Genomic DNA, 8,491 nt, shown 5'->3' with positions numbered 1-8,491 from the left:
GCAATGAAGCTACCGTGAAAATCCCCCAGTCACCACACTTCAGCGCCTGTTCGGGTACATTGAGGGAGAATTTAGCATGGCCAATGCATCTAACTAGCAGGTCTTTTGGACAGTGGAAGGGAACCGGAGCACCTGGAGGAAACCCACGCAGACACAAGGAGAATGTGAAAATTCTGCACAGATGGTGATCCAAGTTGGGAATGATCATTCAATACTGGCCAGCTAGCGGCGCCCATGTCCCACGAATGAATTTTTAGAAAACTCCCACTACGGCAGATGGTGGAATTTGAATTCAATAAAAAAAATCTGGAATTAAGAATCTACTGCTGACCATGAAACCATTGTTGATTGCTGGAAAAATCCATCTGGTTCACTAATGTCCTTTAGGGAAAGAAGTGAAGCAATGGATCTGTGACGAAAAGTCCCGAGTCCAAGGCCCTGCTACCGTAATACACCAAGGATCTGGAATCATCAAACTCCTCCGGCTTTCTGTGCCCGAGAACTTTTGACAAAAAATGTGAATGTACATCGTAAACATAGCCAACAATGATCCATGTAGTGCAGCACCTCATCTACTGTGTAAACAGAACTGATCTGAATCACATTTTACGCAATGTCAAATCTGTAATGTACGTCTACCAATTTTATGAACAAAACATATCATTTACAAAAAAAAACACTGTTTGTTTAGTCCCAGAATGTGAATCATAGAATCTCTACAGTGCAGGAGGAGACCATTCAGCCCATCGAGCCTGCACCAACAACAATTCCACTCAGGCCCCAACCCCGTAACTCCACGTATTTATCTTGCTAATCACCCGATATTAAGGGGCAATCTAGCATTGCCAATCCACCTAACACGCACATATTTGGAGTGTGGGGGGAAACCAGAGCACCTGGAGGAAACCCACCCAGAGGAGAACATGCAAACTCCATACAGGCAATCACCCAAGGCCGGGATTGAACCCAGGTCCCTGGTCCTGCGAGGCAGCTGTGCTAAGCACTGTGTCACCGTGCTGGCCTGTGTGCCCACTTCACTCAATTGTTAGGTTTCTTGCCTCCAGTTCAGAAGGGCCAAGTGCTTGAGTGCAGTCATGGGGAGGTGGTGCGTTGTTGAACGTGCTGTCTTTCACATGAGACGCTCAACTCAGTCCCTTGGGAGGATCTCAAAACACCATGGCATCATTTGGAGAGGCAGACATCAATTCTCCGAGTGTCTGGTCAAATGTTTATATCTCAGCCAACGCCACACGAACAAATGAACTGTGAATTTGTCTCGTTGCTGCTTGTGGGGCCTTGATTCACATAAATTGTCTGCTGTACTCGTCCACAAAGAAATTATTCCAAAAAGTAGTTCAGTGGAATCCTGAGCTCTCGCTGATGACGAGCTTCGATGTGACAAGGGTGTGTACTTGGCGCACTGATATCCCATCAGCTTCCTGCCTCTGCCCAAATTAAGTTCTGAGTGGAAAAGCCTCTGGTCGGCCTTCCTGCCCCACTGCCAACTGGAGCCGTTGAATGACCAATTAGTCACCACTTCAGGTTCTCATCCCACCACCGCTATGCTGGCCCAGCTGAGGGCGAGTTTGCTGCCACGTGGCAGGCGTAACAAGTAAACCAGTGCCGGCTGCTTGTCAGCCCCAGAGGGGGAAATGGGTCCCTCGAGCAACGACACTCAGCACCTGATTGAGGAACTCGACAACAGGAAGGGGGAGGGTTGCTGCTGAGGGCCATCCCCCTGCCCCTGCTGCTGACCCCTGTAATGACCTCAACAAGGTCCATGAGGTTGATCTCTTGGAATATAAGATCCTGGATTGAGGTCACGATTGCCTGCCCAATCAGGGAGCCCCACTTGTTTCTGTATATCGAGGAGTGTCTGGTCCACGGACACTCCAGATTCTGACTTTGTACGTGAAGCACTATTAGGAGTGGAGATAAGTTTGTAAATGAAGGGAGTTTGGTGAAGGGATACCAGCCTCTGATGAGTTACTTTAAACCCCCTCTGTCCCTCTCCATCTCGCAAAGCCCTCCCCCCACATTACTTACCTGTGGCCGGAGTCGATCTGCATTCCTGGGACTCCGGCAACAACCACAACCGACCAAGTGGCACCACTGAGCACAAAAACTGCCAGCCTCTGATTGGTCAGCAACCCATGGTAGGCAAAACCTTTGCCCTCGGGGTCTTCATTCCAGGGTAAGGCCCACTGCTGGCCTCATAACTGCCTGATTGGCTTGAGGTCCAGTGGGCCTTCCCGACAACAGGACACCACTCTCTCACCAACTCTGCAGACGAGAGACCCTTGGACCCCCGAACAAGATTCCATGCATTAGGCAGAATTTTACAGCGTCGTTCGTCCCGAGACTGTAAAACCCCACCCTAGGACCTTTCCACGGTCTGCCCTTTGCCCGCTCTGACCCCCTTGGTGAACAGGACAGTAAAATTCCAGCCATGGGGAACATGTGGAGGATTTGGAAGACGGATACAACTTAATGGAAAAATCAATTTTCAGTTTGCTCCTTGGCATGCCAAAGTTTACATAACTATAATGAGAGACAATATTTGAACAGCGTTGCTCCTGAACGGAACAAGATAAATGGCGCGTGGTGGGGTTTTCATTGTGTATTTGGAGATGTTACATGATAATGTACAGCTGTATTCAGTTCAGATGTTTTGGAACATTGCTCAACTATTGCTCTTAATTAATGGTGTTCCATGGCTGGTAACATTTGCACAGATTCTGCTTACATTCCTTAGTCAATGGCTTTCGAAATGGGACCAAAGGGAATAGTTTGTGCTAATTAAGATAGGCACTGATCCATGATTTATCACTGCACTACAATGAACGCCAAATGCACACACTAATCCACACATTCTCACTGCTAGGGCCGCCAAGGGAGTGGGGGTGGGGCGGGGGGGTCTCATCCTCATTTCACAGCGCAATCAAACTCACTGACGTTGAGAGAAATTACGACAGGTCAAGGCCAAGAATCTGCTGGCAGCATCCTTTTAAAATGGATGCAGTCGTTCAACAACAGGGAGGGTACCTGCCCATCTATCTGTGACTGACCTCGGAACTGTGCACATTGTCAGGAGCATTGTCAGACACAGGCAGGAGAGGGTTTCTCCCAGAGGGAAATGAATCTCGAATCTCTCAAACTCATAAAAAAAAACCTACAGCAGATGTTCACGGACTGAGAGGGAAAGCATGCCGCTCACTGGATGGGTTTCACACACTGAGGAAACACCAGTGAATCCAAATAAATAATTCATGGTCTGGAACAACGATGGGAGGAAGTAAAGAGGTGGAAATAAAGCCACCAAGTTCACCCAACTGTGAGCAATAGATGCTGACAGAACTGCTGAGATTTTCCAGCATTTTCTCTTTTGAGTTCAGATTCCAGCATCCACAGTAATTTGATTTTAATAACATGTAACCAAGTCCAGACGCTGCTATCCAAGCTACATTTCTTTAAATTCATTCCTGGCACATGGGCATCGCTGACTGGCCAGTATTTATTGCCCATCCCTAGTTGCCCAAGGGCAGTTGAGAGTCACATTGCTGTGGCTCTGGAATCACATGTGGCCAGACCAGAAGAGAATGGCAGATTTCCTTCCCTAAAGGACATTTGTAAACCAGATGGGTTTTTCCAACAATTGACAAGGGTTTCATGGCCATCATTAGATTCTTAATTCCAGATTTTTTTTTGTTGAATTCAAATTCTATCATCTGTCATGGCGGGATTCGAATCCCTGTCCCCAGAACATCAGCTGAGTTTCTAGATTAATAGTCTAGCAGTAATATCACTCGGTCATCGCCTTTCTTATGGTGACTGCAATGAATGGTCAAAAACTGCAATGGTATTTTCCCATGTAGTGGTCTTATTGAGTGACCAATGCAGGTGTGAGAGATTATTAAAGGATTGAGCAATATCTCAATGATTCATTTGGAATGGTGTTGAAAGATCGGCTGGGATCTCTTTCAGAAACTAGCATCAGAACACGATCCATCTTCATTCTAATGACACACTTAAACTTTTTCAATATAACTTGTTGTGAGATATGACGGGACAAATTTGAACGTTCCGACATGGGGGAGTGTGAGATTCTTACATTTGAAGGGATATCCCTAATCGTGGATCAAAAAAATGTGATAGACAAGTCCATTGTTTCAGAGCTAATGATGGAGACAGGCTTCCCGAGAAGCAGGCTACATTCCACAGAATCTCTACAGAAGGAGGCCATTTGGCCCATCGAGCCTGCACCGACAACAATCTCACCCATGCCCTACCCCCATAACCCCATATATTTACCCTGCTAATCCCCCTCATACTAAGGGATAATTTATCATGGCCAATCAGCGCAACCTGCACAGTCTTGGACTGTGGAAGGAAACCAGAGCACCCGGAGGAAACCCGTGCAGACACTGGGAGAATGTGCACACTCCACAAAGTCATTCAGCCAAGGCTGGAATTGAACCCGAGTCCCTGACTCTGTGAGGCAGCAGTGCTAACCACTGTGCCACCGTGCCACCCAATGCGACCATTGTTAAGGAATAGGAGGAAAATAATTGGTTTCTCCTGCTCTTTCCACCCAGTTCCATTATCTATCAGTGAGTTACTGGCAGGGATATATAAAATGTTTGTGGTCAAATTAGTATTTTTATTGACACCAATACTCTTTGAAATACATGATTTCTGATTATTCTTTCACTAAAGACTTCAAGCAGAGTCAAAACAGACTCTAGGAAAAGCTACTTAGATCTGTCTATGTGTAAAAACAGGCTGCAGAATATAAATCCAAAATTGTCAGGAGTTTGCCCTTGTGACTTGTTTATAGTCACAGAATATGAAAGTCTAATTTGGAATTGTTTTCCCCTGCATTGAAAAGGCAGCTTTACATTTGATGGGCTCAATATTATTCAAGGAATGAACTCTATTTTCTACAAATCTTCCTGTTATAATTTCAGCATCTATCAATGCAGAAAACAGCTTCCCAACCAGCAATCTTTTCCCATGGCCAAGTCCTTGTTTTGGATTCAGGTTCCGTAGCAACGTGATGGCTGCATTTTCCTTAAAGTTTTTAAACTCTATTTATTAGGGTCACATGTAGGCTTACGTTAACACGGCAATGAAGAAACTACGAAAATCCCCCGAGTCACCACACTCTGGCGCTTGTTCGGGTACACGGAGGGAGAATTTGCCACGGCCACTGCACCTAACCAGCACGTCTTTCAGACTGTGGGAGCAAACCAGAGGAAACCCACGCAGATATAGAACATAGAACATTACAGCGCAGAACAGGCCCTTCGGCCCACGATGTTGCGCCAACTAATTAAAAAGCAATGACCCTCTAACCTAAACCAATCCCTTTCCATCCATAAACCTATCCACGGATCTCTTAAACGCCCCCAAACTAGGCGCATTTACAACTGCAGCAGGAAGAACATGGGAAGAATATGGGAAGAACATGCAGGCTGTGCACAGACAGTGACCCAAGCCGGGAATTGAACCCAGGTCCCTTGGTGCCGTGAGATAGCAGTGCTAACCACTGTGCCACTTGAGTCTAACAGCGGGATTTCATGGCTACTCCCCTGGGTGGGGTTTTCCTGTCCCGCCAGAGGATTTTTGAATGGTTCACCCCATTTTTTGCCCCTCCCCCAGATTACCTCTGAGTTCCAACCCCCCCACAAATGGGAAGCAATTTACACTGGGGCAGGCAGGCCCTTGGGGTGGGGGTCACGTGGGGCGGAGGGAGGGAGGGGGAAAGCAGTGGGGGGGCTTGCCATTTCCCCAGATAAGGCACTTTAGGAGCCATTTAATTTCCACTTTGGGGCCTTCTCATGCCCAGTCTCAATCTTCAGGCTGCTTAGAAAATGACAGATCAGGGATTATGGAGAAAAGGTAGAAAAATGGGGATGAGAAAAATATCAGCCATGATTGAATGGCGGAACAGATTTGATGGGCCGAGTGGCCTAATTCTGCTCCCATGTCTTATGGTCTTATGGTTTTGCATTAAGTTGATCTTCCTCTACACCATAGCTATGTCTTTAACACTATATTCTGCACCCTCTTGTTTCCTTCTCAATGAACGGTATGCTTTGTCTGTATAGCCTGCAAGGAACAATACTTTTCACCATAGACCAATATACATGACAATAATAAATCAAATCAAAGTCTTATTATCAGGGAGACAAAGAGAACAGAAAAGTGACTGAACCTAACCGTTGTGCCAGAAAGGTCAGGAAAATGGCAGGGAGGTGGGGGCAGTTGGGAGAGGGCCCTCCCCTCAAGACCCTGAGAATTCCAGATCTGCTGCCATCCCCCCAAGTCAATCCCCCAGGAGGGGGTAGCAAAGGTGTGCTTGGGCTTTCCTGGGGGATAGACCTAGGGACTGGCAGGAAGTCTGGAATTCATAGGGTCCTCAAGGGGAGGGGTCTCTCCCCCCCTTGGACCTTGGTGGAGGGATGGGTGGGGTGGTGGTGATTGGGGAGTGTGGCGTTGGTCAGACGTGGGTGTGGTCAAGTCAGGCTGGCATGGGTGGAGGGGTTCAGATCAGGTTGGGGAAAGCACATGGAAAGTTGGGGTGGGGGTGGATATCTTAAGGGGGTGATCTGGGGGCTTGAGTGAGTCACTTGGAGTCCGTGGGTGCATGCTGGAATTCCAGTGAGGTAGAACGGCGCTGTTCTTGGGATGTCGCTATAATCAAACACAGAACAACGAAACACTCCTTCTCCCAAATCCAGGAGAATGGGTCTGTGTAGCAGGTAAAGGTTGCACCCTTACTCTCCGCAGGAATGAGGAAAGTCCATCAATGAGTGACATGGCCACCCTGAGAGATACAGGCTGAGATATATGTGCGTGAGTAGCTGTGTTTACAGCTTTCTGCTGTGAAGTCTAAAGAGCTATTTTTGAATTGGTACATCACACAACGTCAGCTGTTATTTTAATTTGACTCTGGGCTTGGTTCCCTCCAGGACTGTGTTTCCTTGTCTCTGTGATTTCACTGACCTCAGGGTCTGCTGTCTACCTAAATAACTCATTGCTCCTGGGAACGAGGCAATGGACTTGGGGGTGCAGCGGTCCATGGAGCCCAGGAGGAAACTGAGCCGTTCTTTGCAAAGCCTGTAAAAAAACTGAGAATCTCAAAGCATCCTGCGCAAGGAATGTGACTGGGGTTGTCAACTTCAGTTGGGGCTATCCCGGGAAAGGTTGGTGGATGTGATGTTACGAATCCTGGAGGCACGATGTGAACGGGTGTCAGATAAAGTTCAAAGGCTGCGTCACCAGACACTGGGTGCTGATGAACCAAGAGTCTCTGCTGATCCATTCAATCTCTACAGTGCACGAGGAGGCCATTTGGCCCATCGAGTCTGCACTAACTTTCCAAAAGACCATCTGACCATACCCTATCCACATAACCCCATATATTTACCCTGCTAATTCCCCTAATCTATATATCTTGGGACACTAAATGGGCAAACTTAGCGTGGCCAATCCACCCAACCTACACATCTTAGGAGTGTGAGTGAAAACCGGAGAACCCAGAGGAAACCCACACGGACACAGGGAGAACGTGCAAACTCAGTTTCCACTTTCCATTTGGCAATGGCCCTGTCCTTCTCTCTGCTACAGACTTGCACCCTCCATCCCCAGGGCTGTAGCCTCGTGGTGCAAACTGCCCTGCCAAACCACACACTACTCACTCCAGCAGCAAAAGGAAAGAAATGGGCAGCGTGGCAAACACCACTCCAGTACATGTGTGCAGTCACAATGCACTGAGACACACCACCATGCTGGCTGTCTAAGCCTGCCTGTGAAATGCCATTCAGTGAAAAGGGCTGGGTGGCTGCCAGGACTGGAGTTCATCGACGGAAGGGAAATTCCATCATTTTAAAATCTCCTGGATTGCTTTTAATCGCTACTGGGAGATTGGGAGGAAGATGCAGCGGAACTGCCAGCCATTCCAGGTGGGTTGGCAACCCTAATTGCAACTGATTCTCATTGAAACTTCCAGAATACTGAAAGGCCTGGATAGAGTGGATGTGAGGAAGATGTTTCCATTGGTGGGAGAGACTAGGATCCGAGGGCACAGCCTCAGAGTAAAGGGATGACCCTTTAAAACCGAGATAAGGAATAATTTCTTCAGCCAGAGGGTGGTGAATCTGTGGAAATCATTGCCACAGAAGGCTGTGGTGGCCGGGTCATTGAGTGTATTTAAGACAGAGTTGGATAGGTTCATGATTAGCAAGAGGATCAAAGATCATGGGGAAAAGGTGGGAGAATGGGGTTGAGGAACTTATTATGAGTGAATGATGGAGCAGACTCAACGGGTCAAATGGCCCAGTTCTTTCCCATATCTTATGGTCTTATGGATTCACCCTCAGTTCGCCCATAACCAGACATGACTCATCAACAGATCAACTAATTACTTTATTGTATCACTGCAGAGGCCAGTATGAATTGGAAAGGTGCTAAATGGTTGGAGCAGGAG

The sequence above is a fragment of the Carcharhinus amblyrhynchos genome, chromosome 28, assembly GCF_965287045.1.
Source record: "Carcharhinus amblyrhynchos chromosome 28, sCarAmb.v2.hapA, whole genome shotgun sequence".
In the NCBI taxonomy this organism is placed as follows: Eukaryota; Metazoa; Chordata; class Chondrichthyes; order Carcharhiniformes; family Carcharhinidae; genus Carcharhinus; species Carcharhinus amblyrhynchos.
Note: the sequence above shows the minus strand (reverse complement) of the source record.